The sequence below is a fragment of the Pseudopodoces humilis genome, chromosome 7 (assembly GCF_049639895.1).
Source record: "Pseudopodoces humilis isolate 2021_Gansu_Grassland_sample_001 chromosome 7, ASM4963989v1, whole genome shotgun sequence".
In the NCBI taxonomy this organism is placed as follows: domain Eukaryota; kingdom Metazoa; phylum Chordata; class Aves; order Passeriformes; family Paridae; genus Pseudopodoces; species Pseudopodoces humilis.
Genome location: NC_142206.1, coordinates 7515794 through 7540660, shown reverse-complemented (window position 1 = coordinate 7540660; position 24867 = coordinate 7515794). Strand labels below are relative to the sequence as shown.

The window sequence follows — 24867 nt, the reverse complement described above, 5'->3', positions numbered from 1 at the left end:
CTTTAAAGAAAATCTATTGATTAACTGATTTTGTAGCTTACATCAAAGCAAAGGTCCCAGGTAAAAAAAAAAACAACCAATAATGTGGGTATGGAAATACTAAAATTTAAGCTTATAAGTTAAAAGGATGACAGAATTTCAACAGCAAATCTCAGTTTGAGAGATGAATGTGAAGCTCTTCACCTCACTGAGTCTACCCTGTGTAACTGTGCCATGCATCATGACCTTATCCCAGTATTTCTAGGGAAATCCACCTCCAGCTTTTTATCCACTTCATGTTCCCAGATCTGCCTTTTCCAAGGATGAGAACAAGAGTTTGTGCTGAATAGCTGCTCTGACTCAGGGCTGGCAAGGAGGTCTCTGCTGGATAGCTTAGGCACTTGGAGAAGGGAGAGAGGATGGGGCTCTGTGGAGACCAGCACCCCACAGCCGCCAGAGTTTTGTCTCCCACACACCACTGTAGCCATGTCAGGGAGCTGAGCAGCTCCAACTCAGGGCTGAAGGCAGCACTGGGAGCCCTGTCCCATGCTCAGTTGTCCAAGCATGCACTCCCCTTTTCAGTTGCAAGTCCATGAAAATGTGAAATCAGACAAGACTTGCTCTTTGTTCATAGCTGTGTTCATACAAGAACTTACATAAAAATCAAAGGGACAAAAAGCTCTCACAACACACACCTAAAATAACCTCACTTCAGCTGTGCCTTGGCAAAAAGCCTAGGCAGCAGCAAGATTTTTCCCTTCAGCTAGCAAACAGACCCCATTTCCACATCCGTATAATCTACTATAGTTTTGGTATCAGCATTTATAGGTTTTGTATGGTCACCATTTATAAGCAAACCACTTCCTCAGTGCAGACACAGCTAGTATGTTTTCTCATTTTCATTTGGCAGAATAGTTGTGGACTGTGGGAGAGTGAGGACAAACTGTAAGGGACAGAAATCAGATCTCGAAAAATCGAAGTGTGTTTCTTTAAGACACGATAGATAAATGTGCAAAAATCACTACACAATGTTTCAAGCTCACTTTCTGCCTTCTTTTTCTCAGTGGAGCTATTGCAGCCACTCAGACCTTTCTGATGGAATTTCATGTATAATTGCAAGCATTGTGTGTAGAGAGACTACAGCAGCCACATCACTATCTTCACGACTACTAAATGAATCTCTAGCACATCCGCACCCTGATGTAGCATGAACTGGTGGCTAGCAAACAGAAGCAGCCAAGGAAACAAAAGTTTCCAGCTCACATTAGGTATTGTGTCTTCATTTTTCTTCTGTTAGAAAGGAAAAAAAACCACAAAAAAGCACTTGGGAACCAAATCAAAACTAAAGGCTCTTCTAACAGGCTAGAGGTAAAATTGTCATTTCAGTGCTATCTTTGAAACAGGAGTTCCAGAATCCAATACACAATCTCTTCAGGCTCCAAGATAAAGATTGATATTAAATACCACAGCTTTAAAAGAAAATAGAACCACAGCCCTCAGCCTGACCTGGGATTACTGGCTGCAGACTCCCAGGAGCTGGCTTCTGCTTCTAACAGTTTACACATCAATGTGTTGAACTGGTACTGATAAAGACTCAAGTTCAAAAAAACAAGAGCACACATTTCAGTCTGTCACTGCTCTGGCAGGGTCTGACATCAACCCTTTCATCTGCCTGCTCCATCACAAAACATCCAAGTGATCTTTTGTGACACACAATAAATACCGCTTTTCAAAGAAAACAATCAACCACCCCTCCTGAAACACCTTACCTGGCCTGTAACAAACAGGAGAAAAAATGAAATACCAGAAGGTCAGTCCACTGTTGGTACAATAAACTCCCAGCTCCCTTGCACTTGGGCCGAAAAGGCACGCTCAAATCCTATATGCAGTGTATGCCTGGCAGTGCAGTTTCTTTATATGAGGGAAGTTCATGTTTGAAAATGACTCAGATTGTGGCCCTTGAGAACAAATTGACCTAGTTTTAATTATTCATGCACTAGACTCTCAACAGGTTGGCTTTCCCAATTACAGTGCCTGGGAGAGTGTACAACCCAGCCAGCACTCCAAGACTTCCACACGTTATTTTCTACTGGTTTGTTTTTCATTACAGCAAAGTTCTTGTGCGGATATTTTCCACCTGTTTAATCTGTTGGTGGTGTTCCATCTGTCTTTCAAACAGCTAATTATCAACAGGCCCTTCCATTCTAGTGAACAAGTCTTCAAATATTTTTTTTCCTCCACATGCCAGTAGATCTCATGACGGAGATACTGAAGAACAAAAAGCCTCAAAAGACCAGATCAGAATCAAAGGATCAGATTTTCAAATTAAGAAGAAAAAAAAAAAAAAATCTGAAATATTTTCCAAATTTGACAAACATTTTCTGGGTGAAATGTGGATTCCAGAATAAACATAAAGCTCACATCTGACACAGGAACCAGGAAACTAATTTTCTGAAGTAAAACAATGTCCTAATATAGATTCATTATGAGTATAAAACCTACAGTGAATCAACAGCTTCTGTTTTACTGGAGGACAGCATGGATATCAACAAGAGATAGCAATCATGGAGCAGTGCCATGTTATACCAGCTGAAAATATGGCTCACTCCCCTTGCTATAGAGAATTGGAATCTAAAAATACTATGCTATAGCCCATTATTTTAATGTAAGCTTACAACTATTCTACTTTTTTCTGAAATTTTGACACTCCTGCCTGAAGTAGGCAATGAACTAGAATTCAGCATGTGGAAGGCAGCAAACAGCAGGGGAAATGCAGCATCTCTGGGTACCTCTGTCCCACAGAGAAAACTCAATGTACTCAAGCTACCCTTCCTTTCACTTGTATGCTGGTTTTATTTTGCAGCATTGGACCACTAAGGGAAAATGAAAAGCTGCTTTCCTGAAGGATCAGCACAGCCTAAAAGTGTATGACCCAGAAGGATAAAATTTGTATTTTGCCAATATTAAGAATTTATCAATACCAAGCTAGCTAAAAAAAATAAACCACCTCATTTGTTTTCACTATTAAATAAGGTATATGAAGAATAATTTTAAAATCAAAATTATTTGAAGAAATGTCATAAAGCAGAAAAGCATTTAGCTGCTCCTACAAAAATTTTGCATCTTTACCCATAACATTTAGGAACAATTTACTGTGAGCCGAGTACTAAAAGAACTTTGATGGCACAAAATATCTGATTAAAATTAACTGATATTTCATTTGAAAAAAATATTAATTACTATCACAATTAAAATAGCCTGACTTAAGGAAAACAGAGAACAGATATCCTTATCACTGTGAATGAAGGCAATGTTCATTTCCAGTCAAAGACTAAGTTTTTTATTCAGGCTTCACTTCACCCTGTAACAGTTACAAGCACATTTAAGTGCATGAAATTTAAAAAGTAATTATATGAACCAAAATGTGAATAGGAAAAAAATCCCTTCCTTTTAAACCATAAACTGTTCCTGCAAATTATGTGACTAAAGACATGCTCATATTATGGGTTGAAAGTATTTTTCAAAACTATAAATTGTGAACAGCAAAGAAGGCAGCACACTAATGCAATGTAGATGTAAAGTTCAATTTGTTTTACACAGCACAGCAGCACATCTTAGTACTTAGACATGACATTTACTTTTCTTTCTTTTAATCCATTCCAATAAACAAGCAGACATTTATCCCTCAAGCCACTTTTTCAAGTTCTCTGTAGGACTGTTGAGTGCATTTGTGCCTGCTGCAGGCCTGCAGAGCAGGAAATGCTTCAGCCCTGCATAGATACTTTGCTCTCACACTGTAATGGGTGCAAAAACTTGTCCTGAGGGGAAAAAAAAAACAAACAACAAAAAAACCAACAAAAATATTTTTTAAAAAACCCACATGCATTTTGCCCAAGACATTGCTACATCTTCCCCATGCTCCCCCTCCAGTAACCTGAACAAACTGGCAGATCTAAGGTCAAAGAATTGCTCCAAGAGACATGTACCATCATTGAATTAAGAGACTCACCAGGAAGGGCATGGATGGTGCAGGGTTCTACTTATTTCACAGTTCCTGTGAATACTGGCCTACCTGCAAATTTAGGTACCACCATAGAGTCAGATAATAAAACAAAATCTTGACCAGAAGTTGACATAATGTTTAAAGTAGACTTAGTACCATTTTCTTCCACTGGAACAAGGAATGAAAGCTGAGATCTCGTTTCATTACTAAAATGGAATATATGGGATTGAGCTGAAAGGGCAAATTCATCCCTTTGGAAAACATTTTCAACCTCAAAATAATAGTCAGGTTTGTGACTGAGGCAAGTAATACCATATTTTGGGGCCCAGCTTATTTAGTATGCTTCTGTAATTACAAGTTTAAATCTATCCAGCTGGAGGAGCAGCAGTAATAGTGTTCCTTTCCAAAAGATCTGTATTTAAAGACTTTTTATTCTATTAAGTAAAATTCTTTATGAAATCAAATCCTCTATGTTTTCTTGCTTGGCCCAGTTTTCAGTACTGTAAACTGCTGAAATCCATCTACTTCAGGCAGACTCATTAGCTGGGCAGACAGGGAATCTATAGCTGGAACACACCCCTTATGCACTGAAAAACTGCTGTATTCTCCCTCTTTTCAAGCCAAAAGGGACCCCCAATCAATGTACAAAAAATCTGTTTTAGAAGGAAACCTGCAAGCTACTATACAATAGTGCAAACTGGGCAAGCACAGTCCAGGTCCTGCTGCCTGAACCATGAGAACTCTCCCAGCTTTGCTTCAGCTTTCTTCTCATCAGCCAAAAGAAACATAGGCTGTTTACACTGAAAAGTCATTTAATTCAGCTAGTTTTGGCAAACAACTAACACCTCTTAAAAAATGCATTGCATTCCTTATTTGCCATCCAGTCTCCCAATTCCTTCTTCAATCATATACAAAAACAGCATGAAGAAAATTCACAAAAAAGAAAGGCATCATCACCAGACAGACACAAAGGCATGTAATGAAATCATGAAACATAAGCAGAATCAAGCTCAACAGCACTCCTTTTGTAGAGCTAATCTATTATTTATGATGGTTTGCTGTTAAGTGTGAGTTCTTACAGCTCAGATAAGCTGAGCTCAGCTGAGCTGTTGCTAGATGTGCTTCATCTTTGCCTCCACACTAAGTGCAAACACAGCTCTCAAAATCACTTTTTTTTTTGGCAGGCCAGAAAACCAGTACTCCTCTGTGATGGTTTGCTTGACAAGACTGCAATTTTTTCTATGGACAGCCTCAAAGTTCTACAAGAGATGTATTTTTCATCAGTATTAGTTTTGTGGGGCTTATTGATTGATTTCTTTTTTTTTTTCCAAGCTCTTTAAACATGTTTGCGTATCTAATAGGAAGAAAATGTAGACTCTTAAATATTATAAAACCCAATGAATTATTTCAAGCTCTTAAAGAAGCAGGAACTACCAACAGAGAAACATTATGTTACAGAATTTAAGGAAAAGCTGCAAATCCAAAGTTCTTGCTATAACTTATGCTGCTTAATGGGCAAAGATATTTAAGGTTTCAGTCCTGCCAGGATCCCAATCCAGCAAACTACTTAAGGATGCTCATGTGAAACAAATTGAAAAATCTCATGTTTAAAACCTGACACCTGCTGAAATGCTTTGCTACATTAGGACCAGCAAGCTCAGCACTTCTCAGACAAGCTGCTTGTGAATCTTCACTGAAAATCAGTTGTGTTGTCCTTTGGCTCTTGCCTTTAACCCTGCCAAACACCCCGTGGTGCATGTGCCACCTCTGGCTTGTCTCAGCACAGCTGCTGTTTCACCATTTAGATGCTTCGAGTGCCAATGGTTTCTAAGGCTTTGACACAACTCTCGAAGGTATTCGAGAGAGATGTGGAACAGAAACTCCCAGTACCAGCAACACTGAGCAGAACACACCCCTGATGCAAGAGCTTCGATTCAGAACATTGCTTTAATGCCTCACAGGGAATGGCAGCATAGCCCACCTACCTTAAAGTCTACATGGAAGCTGTTGCCTCGGTTGTTCATTTGGAAGTGACACATTTTCCATGACAGATGTGGTGCTCCTGCTCAGAGCACCAGTCCCTCTCTGTCCCTGGTTCTTGTGCAGCCCTGTGAGTCACTCACACCCTGATTCTGCAAAATGCACGTCCAGCCAGGAGGTACAGAGCCTGTGCTTAAAGCCAAATCATTTCATTAAGGTTTGAGCACGGTCTTTGTCAAATAAAGCAAGTTTCTGCCTTGTAGAAATAATCACATTCCTCTTCACACCCCATGCTTTGAACTATTCTATTCCCTTCCAATAACCTCAAGCAATCTAGCTCTTGCTTGCCAGATTTGATAGAGATACTGAACACACTCAAAAACCTGTATTTTCTGGACTAGATGGGGGCTCATCAGGTTCAAAAATTTAATAGCTCTGAGAAAAAAATTCAGTCTATTTTATCCTCTACTGTGTGAACATAACTCTCAGTTAAAGACCATTAGGGTAAATTGAATAACTCTAAAATGTGAAAATTTGGCCAACACGTTTTTTTAGACAAATTAAATACACACAGATTGTAGCTGGCAATCTGTTTCCAATGACAAAGTAAGAGACACAGCAATGGGCTTTACAGACTTTCACAGGTTTCATACTACAAATGCACTAAATGGACAGCCACCAAGACCTTAGAAGTGTGCCTCAATGAAGAAACAGTACCAAAAATATGTAGTTGTATGCAAAGAATGGTCTTGCAAAAGAAAACATGTATTCATGCAGAAAAAATAGCACAAGAGGAGAGTATCTTGTGAACAACAAGTTGAACAAGGAGCAATTAACTCACAACTCAAGCTCAGATAAAAATTAGCTTATCGTTTAGAAAAAAAAAATTAGAGAGAACAAGGATAAAAAAACAAAGGCTTCTTTTGGTTATATGCAAGTTTCTTTCATTCTTTACCAATATTCTAAAGCATCTGTGCATGTACTGTCCTGTTCTGGTAAAAAGAGGTGATGCAAGGGGTACTTATCTGTGGGAAAAGAGTGTCCAAACACATGAACACTGTGTCAGCACACTGTGGGGGTGACACAGCACACTGGCTCACAAGCATCTGCAATTTAATCTTGCAGCTTCTGCTCCCCTACATAGAAATTACTGGCATAAATGGGTATTTTGGACATGAGAAATGAAAACTTACACTGTGATTTGAAAGCCAGGTTACTAGGAAAAAAAATATGGTAGGATGTAAGATTGTATCCCTCCTTTTAAATAAAATGAAAAGAAAAAGATGTATTTATCAAGTGAACCTCCCAACGTCTTGTCAGCACAATCACTTCATTCATCACCAAAGTTTTGTTGGACCAGGTAATATTCCTTTGATACTGCAGTGTTTAAAAACCTGCCTTGAGCTGATGATGACACTACTGCCTATAATTTCTAGTGGCACTTAAAAGACTGAACTTCCAAGGTGCTGTTGCAGAAAAGTATAAATTACACCCACGTACAGTGAGAAGCAGCAAGTTTCATAACAGTATTTTCATCTTGTGAACCAATATTGATCAGCTCTGAATTGTGATGGATCCCTGTCAACAGAGCTGACTTGTACTGAACTTCAGCCAGCTGCTCAACATTCAAACAATCTCCCTGAAGACCCTTTCTGCACCACTTTTGCTACTTCAGAAGAATGTTTAGGACAATCCATAAGCATTTTCTCACTATCTCCTTATATTTTAACGTATTTGTGTACTGGCTTTGATCCATTTGCACAATAATTGAGGGAAATATTAAAAAATAGTGCTCACAGTCCAAGGAGAGACTGCATCCAATTGCCATTAAAATCCGAGTGGCATCTGGCTGCTTTTTGCTTTAAAGGGGTATGAGAATGGGCATAGCTACTTCTTGGGCTCCTTAAAGGTAATTCCCTCTCTTTCACAGCAGTCTAAACTGAGAGCTTTGTTCACTCCCCACATTGTACTTGTACAGAAAGGCAAAATCTGATTGTTTTAGTAACACATTGAAGGTTCCTGGCCTCCCTGGCACCACGCTGCCTGCTCACACAAGCAAGGTTACTGTAAAACTGAGACACCAGACACTTGGGCTAAGTTTATCAAACAAAAAAACCTTTCTGAAGGCTCCAAGAGAGCTTTTATCCATTCAAGATATTAAAGGAACCACAGATATTTCATAGACTCATAGAATCATCGAGGTTGGAAAGGACTCCAAGATCATTGTCAACTAAACCACAGCACTAAGTGCCACATCCAGTCATCTCTTCAGCATTTCCAGGGATGGCAACTCCACCCATTCCAAATGCTCGGCTGTTTCACTGAAGAGATGTTGATGTCCAGCTTGAACCTCCCCTGCTGCAGCCTAAGGCCATTTCATCCCATCCTGTCAGATGTCACATCTCTTCTCAGGTGGTTGTAAGGAGCAATAAGGACCACCCCAAGCCTCCTCTTCTCCAGCTCCCTCAGCCATTCCTCACAGGACTTGTGCTCCAGACCATTCACCAGCTCTGTTGACATCCACAGAACTGAACCTGTTTTCACTCATAGTTAGATTTCTACTAGGCATTTAATCATTTTGTGATTAATTCCTCTAATTGGCTATCCGCTGTACTTTTATAAATATGTCAAGAAACCACTGTGCATTTAACTATTTCTCATGTAAGCACAGCATTAACTGCACAAATTAAAATGCAGGGAAAAATCTCTCTTATCAACATATTGTCAGCTTCCATGGCAATGCTTAAATGGACAACATTAAAAATATAAGTTTTAAATGGTATCCTGTTTTTCTCCTATTAATATCCAACAGGTGCAAGGAGTATCAGCACTGTTCAGACCACCACTGAGACAAAACACAAAGTCAGCTTTTACAAGCCCTGTATGAGTGGCTGCTTTATGTGATTTATTACAGCAGAAGCCTCATAAAACTGTGAGTGTGGTCTTTGGGAGAGAAGGCCTTAGGCAGTGATGCTGCAGCAGAAAGGGGTTGCAGCCTCCCCTCCACCAAATGAGAGCAAAGCCATGGAAAAGACCAGGACAGGCAGACTGAACACAAGACAGGCCTGTCCTGAACTCCAAAGAACTTTGAGAAGGAGACAAAACTTCCTATATTAACCAGGCTGCCAAGCAATGATGTCAGCCAAGCTTTAGGATTGTATTTCCCTGGGTTTTTGGAATCTCTTCTTCACCAAATCAGCACTATATTGTTTAACAATAAACACAGCTGATTCTGCCCTTTATGCAGAATGAAGCATTTACCAGCTGTCTCAAAGTCATGGGAGAGAAAAGAAAAACTGAAGTGTTTGGCCATCAGAGTACATCAAACTGTCAAAGCATTCGAACATGGTTACACTTACTTCTAAATATATTATATTATATTATATTATATTATATTATATTATATTATATTATATTATATTATATTATATTATATTATATTATATTATATTATATTATATTTTATTATATTATATTATATTATATTATATTATATTATATTATATTATATTATATTGTATTGTATTATATTATATTATATCATATTATATCATATTATATTTATAATATATCATTTATCTCATATCATATCATCTCATATCATATCATTAAAGAAAAATAAACTGACAGTGATCTTGCACTACATTTATATAATAAACAGTTAATCCACATATTTGTAAAAAGTTACTAGTTAAAAAGTTAACTTGGCAGATTAACTCAACAAGAATAGAGATCTGTCATACTTAAAGGCTGTGACATAATTCTCCCCCACAGCTTCTGGTGAAGGAGAGATTGACATAACTTTTCAACAACCCTAGTTAATACATTGGCAAAAGGCAGAAGAATTTATATGCCTCTTGTGAAAGGTTTTGTTAAAATTGCGTCTATTTTTGCAGCAGATCTTATTAATCCAAATCCATCTGCAAATATCCCTCAGCTTCCAGAGCACTGAAGCCATCAGGAACCCATCTCATCTGAGATGAATGATAAAATCCCTGCCTTCCCACATGCTCTGTGTCATATGCAGATTGCATATAGCCTGAAAAAATAAATAGCAAACCTCTGACAAAAAGGCAAGGTGGGGATTTATTCTTGCTTTGCTTGTAGGTACCACATATTTGAGCTTGAATCCTAAAAATTCCAGGAAGCCAAAGAGCAAATCAGAACAAACAAATCAAGCACAGCACAGTTTTTCAGGTCTGCCACAGCTGATCTGCTCTTTTAGCAGCTCCAGTAGGAAGTGGTGTCCTTGCAGATTGGTTTGAAGATGTCTGAGACCATTGCCCACTTAGAAACAATTTTTGGTCCTTCTTTTCTCCTGGATCATGTTCTCAAGTGTGCCTAAAGCTAAATGAGACTTTGGGTATTTGCTAGGTTTTTTTTTTGCTAGAATCTACCTTGTGTTTACCTTTCTTAGTTATATGTTTAAATCACTTGAGAATGAATAGCCTCAAATCTTCCTAGGAAAAGTCTTTGCAGTGTGTGCTGTGATCAAAGTTTTCTCATCAGACACTTCTGAAAACCTGGCTCCACAAGAGCACTTATCAAAGAAACCCCCAAAATACGCTTCCCTAGTCTGGTCACACCACACTAAGTGATGTGCCACAGCCACTTCCCCCTCCTGAGGATGCACATAATTGTGGCTTCTGAGATAATGCTACAAGCATGGAGAAATGCTAACTTCTGAAATGGAAAAATGATAGCTTGTACAGTAATTGCAGGCTATCATAAATGCCAGAGTTACTTAACTGCAAGACAGAACAAAGGCTGGCCCCAGTTTGAGGCAGTTAAACTCTGCAGCAATCAAAATAAAAATAAAAAAGTCTTTGACACAAATGTACTTCTTTGTTTTTTACTGGAAATTGTAAAGCAGCTCAGCCTCAATAAATCAGAGGTTAAGCCAGCCAAACAACAGGTCTCCTCACCATGAAGACCCTGGCCTGGGGCCTTTGGGCTTTCTGGGAAGGAAAGCGAAAAAAAAACCAACCCGAAAACCAGGAACATTCATAAACTTGAAATATTCTTTTCAAAAATACCAGTCATGAGACAGGTCAAAGGGAGACAGGCACTGCAGAGTCAGGCATTGCTTTGCAGAGACCTGGAGCCATGACAGAGTTTGTCTGGAATTTCAGATGTGATCTCATCCCCACCCATGGGCACTGGAATCAAATCCGTAACAAGCAATGAATGTATTGATTTGGCACACGAAGTTACACTTCATTATTTCTCCAAATCTAGAGTTATATTTACTTATATTTAGCATATGCAACAACTAATAAAGCAGTTGGGCTACTACAGCCTGAAAGCTCAAGTAATACTTTTACAACACTGTGATGGACCAGATGCCTCCTTCAAGCAACTCCTTCTTTAGCAATATTATTCAATTTTTGCCTCCCCGTCTCCTTTTCTTCAAACCAATTACCCCATTTCCCATTCCTTCAATTTATTTTGGAGGTACCTAGGCTGTGAGAGGGAAGAGAGAAGAAAAAAAAAGTATCTTAAATTGAAAAAATCTTTATAAATCTTGAACTTATTTTTAACAGAAAAAAAAACCCCAAAAAACTTGAGGAAGTGTGAAGAACTCTTTATGTATTATCCTTTCATAGGAACTTTTCTCCTCAGGCTAGTTCACTGTTATTATTATTAAAGAGTTCTAGCTCCTTACTCTTTTCCCCTTCTCCTCTCCTCTCTGATATACTGTATTCACTTTTGAAAGGAATTGGGAATTTTGAGCCCTTTCCATACCTGCTGTGTTAGCTGCTACAGAGGCCTCTCATTAGTAGTCTACATAAATGGTACTTGAAGCCATAATGGTGCAAAACAATTTTCTAAAGGAACAATTCATTCATGTGTTAAGAAGTGCCTCACTTGTTTTCCATAGAAATATAGCTGATTAATTTAACTTTTCTGTTTTGAAAGCCTGTTTAACTGTAGTCTGCCTTTGACAAAATGGTACAAAGATTCACAATACTATACAAAGGTTTTGTTTGGTTTACAGTAAGTTTTATATCCTATTATTTTGTGATGTAGTTTGTTGTGCTCAGGTTTTGAGAATGACGGTAAAATTCTGCTGAAAATAGAAACATAAAATGAGACTTCCTATCTGGGTCCAAAAAAATGCAAGATTCAAGAGAAAAGCCAAAATTATCTTGAGCTATGAAGTGCAAGAGATTAGGATCATAAAGGCAGAAACCATGAAGAGAACACAAGGTGTAAGGAACCTGATTAACTCTCAAACTCATTCTTCTGCCTGTCCTTGAGGAATGATTGCCAGCTTCTGCACAGCAATAACTCCAAATCTGCTCGTGAAATAACCTCACTCTAGGAAAATGCACACCTCATTTAGATGGCATGTTTATCCATGGAAACCACCGAGGAACCATGACAAAGAGAAGAATATTCTTGAATCCAGTGACATTATCTGGATCACATCTTGCCACCAGGGCATTTTTGGGTGCATGTGGGGTTTTAGTGGGAGGTGGAGCAGAGTCTGTGAGCTCTGGCACTGCTCTTGAGCATGGCACAGTGGGCACCTGCATTCTCACTAAAAGTTATCATTCAAAAGAGACAAGAATAGTGTTCACCTTATGCAGTTCATGAGAATGATCCTTCTTAGAAGGAAATACATAGGATTCTGAAGTCCCACTGTTCTTTTCACCTCTAGAACAAGGCTTTTCCTTGTTTTTTTTGTTGGTTTTTTTGGTCTTAAAATAGCTCCCTATTGACAATTGAATGAAGCTACTTCATAAAGAAATTAAATTCCTCTCTCATCTGTTAGTGCAGTAACAGAACACAGTCTTTAGCACCCAGACAGCAGCATTCCACCTTTGACTTTAGTTTGGACAAGAACCTGTGCTACAACCAGAACATTTCTGTCAATCTTCATCAAACCTCACCTTGATAATTACCATGCTCAAACCAGCACTAAAATTAAGGCGATGGTTTGACTTCCACTCATCACCATGATGGGAGTGTGGAGGATCCAGAAGCATTAGAAATTTAAATTATCAAACTGAAAGAGATGTAACACCTCTGTCCTCCCTATTTTTTGTATTTTCCCAGTTTCTGCTGGGCAAAAAAAAAAAAAATACAGCAGTGGCACATTCATAACAGTGACCAAACTGTTTTGCCACTTTTGTACTTTATTAGCAACAGGTGAGCAAAGGACTTCACAGTAGTCCTGGTAATTTACAACATTTCCTCTCTCTGCTTTCACATCTGCACAAAACCCTCTCCATGACACTCAGACTGAGACAATGACTCTATTTTTTCCACATTGCCACCCTTCAAACCAACAAGACATTTACAATTCACTGTTACATCATTTTGGACCTGTGTGTAGTACCCAGGCCTCTTTCATCATTGACCTTTCTGCAACATGTGCTGGGTCCTGTAATTGTATAAATTACAGCTTTTGCTGGACGTAATCTCTGCTGTACACAAATGTTCCAAAGGTCTCAGTGGGAAGTTGTACTCTTTTCTTGGATTAACACACAGTGAGGGCTTTCCAGAAAAGGAAAGCAGATCTTGGGGACTTAAAAGAAGAAAGGGGTGGAGAGGACAGATTCATACACTCAGAAGAGGAATACTAGGTCCAAATTATTTACTAAGGATATTACAGCATATGCTGTTTGACCGAAACAGGCTCTCACAGGTGTTGGCTGTATTAACCCTAACACACACTTGGGAACATATTTTCTACTCACACAGTAATTATGAGCCAAGCTTCTTTTTTCATACTCCATTGTCCCCTAAAAATAAACCCAGCTAGCATGCACACCTATTTCTAGTTAAGCAGGAAAAATAATAATAATTAATTAACAAGTCACCTCACCTTCCAAAGCATAGAAGACCAGCAGCGAAGTGGGAATCAATGCAAATATTCATGCCTACTTATGATAAGAGTAATTCATTACAAGCTCAGTTGCACCTTGTAAATGCAGAGCTAGGTTTGCATGTATAATACAAAATCACAATTTTCTCTCCAAACCCTGCATTTTACAGGCAGTTAATTGTCTCTCCACGTGTAGAGGGGAAAAAAGTAGCAATGAAAGATTAGAGGACACTTTACCAGGAAGCATATTTAAGATTTATCCCATCTTCAAACACATTACTAATTTCAAAATGACACTGGATTAAGAAAAAGCAGTGATTTAGATTTCCTCACCAAATCACCCAGTGTTGACTGTCTGGCCAGTTCATGCTTGGTTTTGTTTCTTTCCTTGTGGTAACACATTTCCCAAGAGCTCTACTCCTTTGCACAGGTGGTGCCTCTGCAGCAGACCCAGGATCATCACAGTCAGTGATTGCTATGGATCCCTACCTACAGCATTTTTTTTGAGGAATACAGTTAGGAAAGGGAAATGAAGTCCTAAAGTTACTAAGCCAGTTAATCCTTAACATATGGGACAGAGAAAAGCAGTTTTCTGGCCGGGAAAGCTTTCTCACAGCTGCCTTGTAGAAGGGCTAATGTAAATGATGAGAGTAAGGCGGTTTTCCAGCCAAAAACAATGAGAATATTTTAAATGAGACAATTTGAGGATGCTGATGTTTTAAATCTGCTCCTCCAAAGTTTTTTTTTAATGTCCAAGATTATACAGCCTAAAACCCACATCTAGATCACTAGCTGCTAAGAGCACCTATATTTTTATTCATTCATGTATGCATACAACAAATAGCAAAATCCCTACATCTGGGACAGGGCAAAGTTTGCAATAGATAGGCTCACTGTGTGAAAAATGTGCTATATCATATCAAAATGGGTTTCTTGTTCTAGGATAGAAACTGTCACTTAGACAGGCTCTAAGTAATATAAAGTTCAGAAGGAAGCCTGAGTCCATAAATCACAATTTGATTAAACATCAACAAGTGTTCAGTGGCTCAGTTTCAGTACTCTCAGAGAATACTGATTTAACTGTCTTCAGAGCCTGGTACCTACACAGGGAAACATTTCATTTTCCTAATTAGCAACAGTTCTCACTTCCAGAGGGAGTGACGTGGACAAAGTTTTATCAAAGATAAAAGGTCTGAACTATCTTTTGAATTGTGTGTTGCCTATTTTCCAGATATAACAGCAAGGAACTACACCAAGTCTATGAATTATTTACTTCCCTTACATGATGAGATCTAACCATAAAACAATCTATTTTCTTTTTCTAGGTTTACATCCAAGTAGCACATGCTGAAAGACATCTGTTGCTTACACATTTTTCAGGCTGATTATCTGCTGTTGGTTCCATATAGAAGTTTGTATAGTCATACACTTATATATGCACTTTTATTTAAAATAAATTCCATCCTAGATCTCTTGAAAATGAAGCTATCAGTTTTTTGTTTTTAATACAGAAAGTTTTGGCTCAATACCCAGCACTGCTTCCCACCTGGGCAGTAGCTTGACCAGACAATGATTCTGTGGGCTTTAGTTCCATTCACTTGAGAAGCCACAAACTTCAGCTGTTGTTGAGAAAGTCAATTATTCAAAGCTGTGTGGCTTAGTGGCTACCAGGTACTTTGTTTAAGGTACAGTATTGCTATAGCCAGAAGTTCTGGGGAGAGGGGGAGGTCTAAAGATTAGGTAGCCCCATTTTGTAGTTGTTTGAAGCGGACTAAGGGGGGCAAAAAAGGAAAAATGAACCATTATTAAATATCAGGTTCACCACTCTCTGCAAGTCATAGCCTTAGGAACACATCCAAGAAAAAAATCCAACACAAAATCAGAACAAACAAAGCCAGAACCCTCTCTATGCAGTTTGCTCATTGCAGAGCAGGGCCAACCATGGGGCTCTAGATCTGAATTTTTTAAGGCCTTTCCCCATACATGGGAAGACACAGAGAAGACAGATGTATATTTGTCATACACACCCAGTTTCAAAGCTCAGTCAGGCTGAGGGATGGTGCACTGGATACTTAACTAGATTTAAATATCCTGAAATCATTCTCAGATATCTGTTTCAGCGCAAACACTTAGTTTGGAGTATAAATTAGGGTGCTAATGAAGAAAGATTTTGGCTCTAAGCCTCCAGCCTGTGAAGATTCTGAGACAGGGACAAATTAAATGTCCAGAGGAAAAAGAGGCAAGTTGCCCTCCCCACTTCTGCAGCCAGGAAGGAGATAGGATCATCTCCAGGGCAAAGCTTGGGCAGCCCCTGTAACATGCACTAAGCAGCTTGCTGTCCCTTAGCCTCTGTTGGCAAAGGAGCAGCTGTGACAGGAGAAGTTTGAAGAGCCCCTGGGAGGTTGCCCACAGGGAGGGGAGAGCTGGTGGGACATGGCTGCAGTGCTGTGGAGCATTTTCAATACAATGCTGAGCACAAGGCTCTGAGCTGCCCTGAGAGCCGAGCGGCCTCGCCTTCCCTGAGAAGAGAGGCTGGCTCCACGGAGCTTCACTGCACAGCCAGGGGGAAATGCTCCATCATCTTCATCTGACTCCACATCCAGCCCTCTTTTCAGCTTCAAAACCCCCAGCACAGAGTCAAATCCCCAGAAGCAGCCATACTTACACCACCTCCAGCTTCATGGAAATAAACCATGGCCTTCCTCTCGCGCGCCGGAGCTGCCACTTTCTTTTCCTGTCTCAAGGTGCTCCCCAGTGGTGGTCAGTCAGTGACATAAACTGATTTCATTTTTGTCAAACACCATTTAAAAACCTGTGCTCCACGAGCTGCTGAATTCAGACACCAGTTATTGTGTGAAAGGCACAAAAATATAGTGCTCCCCTCCACTTCCACTCTCAAATACTTTCCTGTGCTTAGTGGTGTAAATATAACCCAGTGCAAGCTGGTGGAGAGGCACAGGTTGTGCTTGTCAGCACCAAAAAGCAGTAGAAGGGGAACAATAAATAAACATTTGTGACAAAGAAAAGCTGTCCTGCTCTCAACCAAGTCAATGGCAAAACTCCCAGCAAGAAGCAGCGTTGCACCCTGCACCAATCTTACTTTTCCCGTGTCTTCCTGTGCAGCTTTCCAAAGGAAAGAAATTCCCAGCGTGTTCCTGACACGGCGTATCCCTTATCTTCTGACTGGAAACACAAGAAAACTCATTGTGCCCAGATCCTGCACTGTGATCGCCTTTCAGTCCAGCTGATAAATAAAGAAAAGCCTTACGTGGCAGTCTTCATTCAAGACACTTAAATCTGCAGCTTCAAATCCGCTTTATGCACTTTCAGTCACATCAAAGTAAAAACACTTTCCCCTAGGAAAAAAAAAACGAGGATGGTGGAAAAAGCCTCTGGGTTCTCCTGGCCCATTTAACAGATGGAACACTTACTTTCTGTTTGGTGTAAAGTGACAGCTGGCTTATTAGAACTGACACTGATCCTCCCAGGAGGATTTCAGGGAGCGAGTCACACAGGTGAAGGTCAACACACGGCAAAGGAATTAAATGAAGAGAGGAAGGAAGCAGCTTCCTCCTAAGGACAGAAATTAGCTAACAGAAAAGCTGTTACTCAAGCAGCCCTCTCTGGCTGGAAACTCACTACTTGCAATATGTTCTGTTCTAGAGAAATGCTTCCAGGACACTTTTTGAGGGTAAGTTTTTATGCCTGGTCACCAGCTTGATGTGCAGACCCCAATGCAGTTTCCACCTGCAGAAAGGACCCAGCGAGCATGGCTTGCACCCTGTCACTGTCTGACTGACACATCATCAAAGGCAACACCTGAAATATCCTTATTTATTAGTCATACATCACTTCTGACATGATTAGCATGGGATGACATATTTTAGAGTGAAGAAAGCAACAGACCCAGCCATACTGCCTGAGTGAGTTTTAACTCCTGCACCAGGAATTCCCAGCTGGCTGCAATAGCTGCATGAGTTCTCTGGCTCCCTCAGCAGACCTTCAGCAGGCCAGAGGAATAAAGACTTTAGCCAAGGCATGATCAACTTTTTCCAAGGTTTGTTCAGCACTCTTGCTTTTGCCTCTCTGGGTCTAGCCCTGGAAATGACCTCCCTGTAGCACCGGAACCTTGGCAAGGCGAAACCTGGAGAGGGAAAATTTCATCCTCACAACAGGAGACAGACCTGGTGAGAGAGGGTGTATCTGGTGCACAGCTAGGGAAAGAAATGGGGATTTAAACTCTGGCCAGAGCCAGGATTCCTGCCTCAGAAGAGGTGCACTGTCTTCTTGTGTGCAAACCCCTAATGGGAGATGGAGCCCGTGCTGCCCAGATGATCTGATTTTTATTCCTTTTCATGTTTGCTCTGCCAAAATTACAGCATTGAAACATTTTCACTAACCCTGCTCCACTGCTGAGTAGGTCAGCATATCTGTGTCCCAGCTAAGACAGTCACATCAAGCATGTGGGTGCTGTACCCCAGGGACCTGACCTGGACAGCCTGACAGCCTGGCATGGGCAATGCAGGATGGCTCTGAGCCACCTGGGACTGTGCTCCAGCTCAACACCAGGCTTGGCTTCTTTTGAGAATGCTTGAAGTAGGCCAACACTGAATTACTTTGTTGTGAGCCATTCCTTGGGAGCCCCCACAGCCAGTGGGTTTGTTACACCTTTCACAATTTAAGAGAGCAGGAGAACAGCAGAAAGTGCAAATTCCACCCTCAGTCAACACAGCCCCCTCTGGAAAACTCTTACTCTGGATATTTCAATTCACTTCCAGGACTGGTTTTAACACCTTCCTAACCAAGGACACAAAAAACATCAGAACTCTCAGTGTCTCACCATCATTTTGGGTTTCCCTAACAATCCTAGAAGTCAGTGAGTTTGGGGTTGCAGGGAGAGGTCACTAAATTAATCTGACAGGTACCAGCATCTCTGGTTTTAATCTCATCCCTCTCCAGGCATGCTTGTATGATACAAATTCACTGATTTAAATATTATTATTTCACGTACATATGACTTACTTAAAATTATGAGAGCTTTTCCTGGCCAGAGACAAATTAATGTGGCTCTACTGACTACACTGGGACTCTGCCAGAGTGCAGAGTCTGAGGATGTGAGGCTATAAAAACAGCATCATTTCTCTAGAAGCAGCTTATCCCTGGTCTCTGTTAGATCTGAAAAAAAACAAAACTTCTCAGTAACTCTGAATTATTGCAATTTTGGTAAATTGGAATTCTGGTATCAGTAATTTTCATGTGAAGCTCCATGTGACAGAGCTCAGGACCACCAAAACAAGCTTTTTGTCCCTTGAGCTAACTGAGGATGAAGGTGCAAAAATAAGCATGTTTGAGAAGTAAATTTGATTCTACAGGTTTTTCCTGTATGACAGGAGAGCTGCGCAGGTTTAAATTCACAAAATATTCTAAATTTCCTAGATGACTTAGAGTGGAACAGAGCAGGTGTATTATCCCAATACATCTCCACTTTCCCAGAAAAATACGAGTCAGAAATCCAACTTTCCAATTCTCAGTTCTCATGAGAGGAACTGGATTTCAAAGATACTCAGAAATATACAAAGGAAGGCAGGATCTGAGAAGTTTAGGGCTTAGCTCTAAATTTTTGCAGAGTCCCAGTGGTCTACTCCAGTATCAATCAATAGTTTCAATTCTGAGGCTCTGGATAATATCCTGAGATTGAGCACGTGTCCATGGAAGACCCCAAGGAACAGGTAAGCAAATACATTCCTTGGCTCTAAACGATTTCCATGCAATACCGCTTGCATATTAGATACATATTCAGATAACATAGAGCACACACTCAAATGAATATTTGGAGTAGAAATGAACTAACAGCTAGCTCTAATCTCTTTTAAAGGTGACAAGCCTGCTAAAATGTTTTCAAGCGTGAGCCTACCCAAAAGCTGTGGATCTCTTGCCTTCTGCTGGGATCCCAGCACGAGGTGCTTTCCCTCCCTGCGGAGCTCCACCTGCAGAAGTTCAGAGTCTGAAGTCTGTGGAATTAATGTCCTTCACCAGACCATCTCCCCCCTGTTACCTCCCACCCCGTGGACCTCTGCAGGTGGAGGGTGGGAGTCCAGGAAGCACAGGAGCCATAGCAGGGAAAGAACTGAGCTGCTGGACTTGTAATTAAGCACAATCCATTTACAAGCCCAATTAGAAAAGTTATGGTTAATCCCCACTTGGGAGGGGGGCAGGCAGGCAGACGCAAAGAAATCTTGTTTAAGAGATAAGAACAACAGTATCTAATCCCAGCTGAAGTTCTTGCCTTTGTGCTTAGCTGAAATTACTCCACTGGGTCCAGCTCTCCCAAACTAATCCAGCTTTCATCTCATGACCTACATTACCCAAAGAGACTTTTCCAGTAATCACAAAGAGGGCACAGGTACATCCTCTGAATTTCCTTTTGGACAGCACTGCTGCTTCTGACACTCTCAGAGGCCCCTACAAAGGGCTAAGACACCCCCTAAACCCCAAAACATTTCCATATGGACCAGTGCCATGTGTTTTATGGCCCATTAAGACCAGGTAGCTACCTGGGGAGATGACTGAAGAATGAAGAATGGAGTTAATTGGGCCAGGTACACAGGAGGCAAAAGAAATTTGGCAGGCGGTCGCTCACACCACTCTAGCTGATTATCCTGGTAGTAAACCCTGCACTCTGAGACCACATTTGTTTCCCAGGCTCGGGAAAATATGTGCTTCCTCCTGTGTTCATTTAGTTGGTATGAGGACTGGTACACAACTCCTGCAGGAAAAAATAAAAAGAGCTTTCCATGGCCGTGCCATCCCGTGTGTGCCTTTCCAGCAAACTGCTTCCAGCCCATTTTGTTTCCTCTTTGATCACCAGAACTTTCTGCCAGAAATGACACATTAAATATTTGGCATTCAAGAAAATAAATAAAAAAGGTCAATGGGTAAAAAACGTATCCACGCACAGAATGGCAGTCCTAAAGAAACCAGGAGGAATGTCCTTGCCCTTTGGAAAAAAATCACACAGGCCAAAGGATGACTGCCAAAAAAGACTAATTCCTTTTATTAGACAGTGCATGTCTTAACCCCATTTTCCTTAATGCTTTAATACACATTTTACCTCATATGACACTGATGAAAAGTTAAAGCCACCTCAAAGAGTACAAGGGTGTATATAGGAAGCAAAGAAACACTTGGGTTTCCTCTTTACAAATGGGGAGGAAACAAACCTTTGTTCATTACAGATAGTAAAATGCTAAAAATGCATAATCAATTTTTCAGCCTTCCAATTATTCTCACTACAAACAGCCATGTAGTTCTAGCAAACCCATAAAATATTTCATTTTTGTCTCTCTCTATACATGCAGCACAATTTCAACACCCAACACAGTGTACATTGTTATTGGTGAGATTTTCAGGAGACAAAAATCAAACTGTCTGAGGACTAGATTCCTGCAACATAAAACTGCAAAGATTTTTGAAGTACATGTTATATTCTTGTGTCAATCAGCTCCAGTGAGATTCATCATATATATTCATCCATAGGCATAGGTTTCTGGAATATCAAGCCCCAGATAGGTGGGGGTTTTTACAAAATATTATGAAAACTAAATTAGATTTTATGTTATTCTAGTATCTATCAGCCTTGACTTTAAACCACATGCTTCATTTACTTAAAGAGAGGAAGAAGAAGCAGGGAACAAAAAGGTTTCCATGAAAATGGCCCTGTTCTAGAAGGAACCCGGTTACATCTGTCCTTACACTGCCAACACACTCCCCTGCCCTACCTGGACATGAACCACTTTAAACAAAAAAACATAGATATACCATTACAGCTTCTTTTCAGTCTGTCTGTAGAAACTGCCACATGTGCAACTGAGAAACAGTACCTAACCCAGTAATAGCTTTCCCTTTCCAAGAGGAAATATTTGCCTCAGCGTACGCCAGGTTTAGAAATTCAAAGTTCCTAAAAGCTGAGCTATGTTTGCTTTCCACAGACATCAGATAAGACCATTCACGTGAAATGCAGGTATGGTTCAAAATAAAGTAGCAACACAAAAATGTATGCTGAGATACAGAAACACAAGCCCTGAACAGCAGAAGAAATCATTCAAAAAGCTGTGTTATCACACACGCATTCACCTTGTTTCTTACATTCAAAGCGTACCAAAGTTCCAGCCCAAAATGCACTGACAGAAAAAGTTGCTCAACTGCTTAAACTTCACGTTTAACACATTCACTGCCCTTTGCAAAGTGCCTCAATGGGTTTAATCTCACAAACACCCCAGAAAACTGTGGCCAAATATTATCACCCAGCTTATCACTACCATTTGTCCTCATCTTCTTGCGTATATACCAACAAATATCCTTTTTTTTTGCTTTTCCAACTGAAGCAGCCAGTTACCTGCTGTGCTTTGTAAACTCCCATCCACATTCCCCAGGATAACGTGCCGTGCAGCACAGTGAGGAGAGCTCACTCAGACACAAAATAATTCCCAACTTGCTCAAGTAAAGTCTCTCCACTGCATTCACAGGCTGAGCTATGTGTCAACTGTATTTATTCACCACTGAAAGACTACACTTTACAGTTATAACCCTGGCAAATACTGAGCATTTAAATAATTCTGCTTTTCCTTATCTGCACAAAGGGGTTTTATGCCTCTACCACAGCTGTACACAAAAGAATAGAGTGCCATTTCAAACCAAAACTCTCTGAAGTTACTACTTACCAGCTTGTGATTATATATTCAGCAACCCCGAAGAGCTGAAAAGATTTTGTTGCAGGAGACAAAAAGTTACAAAAAACCAGGCAGAGTTAACAAAAATGAAGGGAAACTAGCATAAATCCTCTCTTCATTCATCTGCTTAAATGTTCCTGAAGATTAAAAAGGACCTTAAAGAAAGCACTCTCAGCAAAGACTACATCCTCTTGTCAGTCAAACCCTGCATAGTTTCAGCTAGGCATCCGTCCAAAAAGACATGGAATTATTCTATTTTTGTCTCCCAATGCAAGTGGAAACATTTTTACAGATTTGTGGTGAGGATTTCAATTTTTGTAGTGGTCAGCTAGTAGAGGAATGTAATTAAAGACCCTGATAAATGTAAGATAGTCCAGAAAGGAGGAACTGGATAAATCTGGAGATTAAATAACAATTCTGTTACAATTACAGTCTGATATAAAAACACACAAAAAACTTTAAATGAAGTTAAAAATCCAGATGTGGTTAACTGGAAGAAAGTTGTAAAATCCTTCTCTTTTAAAAGAAAATTGTTATCAGTAGTGGGACACCAACACAGTTTCAACAAGTGTGGGCTGATGTTTTTTAATTAAATAATTTTAATTAAAAAAAATTCATTATATTATGCAGAGCATTAAGAGTTTGGTTTACCACCCATGTTATGTCTGGTATGTTACTGGTTTTACACAACACAGGTGTTTCCTTAGAAGTACTTCATATGTTGCTGTCTTACAAAATAAACCTTCTAAACTTCTGGCTTTGTAAAGTAGGAAAATACTTGGGAAATTATGTTTGGCTTCTGTTGCATTTAATTTTTGCTCCTATTCTATCAGTAAAAAAGTTTGGCCATTTCCCCTGTACCTTCAGTCTGGAAGCTGACTCTGAAACTCGGTGTACATCATTACTGATCTGTGGAGCTCTTCAGATCTGAGACTTTCCTCAGAAGAGAAGCTTTTAGTTCCATTCCCCAAAACTCTGTCATCATTGAAGAGGATGAACTTTTGTCCTTGCTGCCTTCTCCTCTCTGCTCCAACTTCCTCATCCATTGTGCCTTTCACAGTGGCTGCTATTCTGCTCTCATCCACCCTTTCCTGATGTGCTCCATCGCTGCTCTTTTCCATTATGCACTGATTTCTAGTCCTCTTTGCAGCTCTGAGTCCCTGTCTCCAGGTCCTGCCCAGCCTCAGAGCATCTCCAGCCACTGCTGCCTGCTGGGCTACCTTACACACTGCTCCTAAAGCTGTAGAAATCTCCCTTCTGATTTAGTCCAAGAAGTGAGTTGGTCCTGGCTGTCATCACTCCTCAGGTCAAAGCTTTCATCCACGTGCACTAGAAGATGTGAGAGAGCTCTAAGTTGGAGGATTGCAAGGAACAAACGATACATATTTTAACAGAGAAGGAAAGGAGCACTTGCTGTCCCCCTGCTCCCTGGTTCTTAACTTACATGTTGCTTTTTTGCTTGGATTTTTTACATTCCCTTACAGTGTAAATGTCCTTGGGGTAGGAATTTTCTCACACTGTGTTTGAATTAGTCTCTGGAAAAGCAGGATCCACTCTTTTCACACTGCAAAGCAAACAAGAAATAAGATCTTTCTTTAACATCTTGCTACTTATTATCTTCTTCCTCAAATCACTGCCCTTCTGAGATGCAGCTTTCAACTAACTGCAGAGATTTGTTTTAGTTTTAGGGATGAAAAAGAGAGTCTAAAAAACCCCTGTGTAGATGGGTGCACATTGCTACCCACACAGGACTAGAAATGAGTGGGCTACAGAAGCTTCAGAAGGACAAGGAAGTTGCTTCCCTTTGAAACATCTCAGGCACATTACAGAGCAGGTTTCTCTAACCAGGATCATGATGTGCTATCTCTCCATTCTTGAATTCTCATGTTGCTGAGAGTGGGACAAGAGAATGTGGAGGAGAGGAGCACAAGCTGGTGCACAGGGGGGCACAAGAAGAGTGAAACGAGTCCTAAATGCCAAGGAGCAGTTCTGCTTGGATTACATCAGAGAAGGCAGGATAAGGACAAGGCAGGATTGTCCCTATTAAACTTGTCAGCCCTTTTCTTGTTGACATAGGAGTTGAATCTTGCTCCTTTCCTACAGGATATCTGGAAATCCTTCGCTGGTGACGTATAGAGAAACATCTACCTCAGGAAGTGCCACAGGGGTGCCCAGGGAACCACAGACTTTCTTCAGCCTCATTTTTACCTCAGACCTTATGAATAAACACAGCTTCATCCATTCCATGTCCTACAAGCCTGCCCATATCTGCTCTGGCACCTACATATGGACTGTTCCCAGTCCTCTTCTTCCAAGATTCCATCTGACTCCAACCTTTAGTT

General features: G+C 40.3%; 1 protein-coding gene across 1 annotated transcript in view; it reads right to left on the bottom strand.

Moving 5' to 3' along the window:
* The window catches only part of LOC102099466 (protein inscuteable homolog), a 127751-nt gene extending 105203 nt beyond the window's left edge, over positions 1–22548 (bottom strand). The window contains exon 1 of the mRNA XM_014257862.2: positions 22517–22548. The gene's annotated coding sequence lies outside the window, so the exon portion shown is untranslated. The remainder of the gene's footprint in view (positions 1–22516) is intronic.
* Between the last annotated feature and the right edge of the window lie 2319 nt (positions 22549–24867).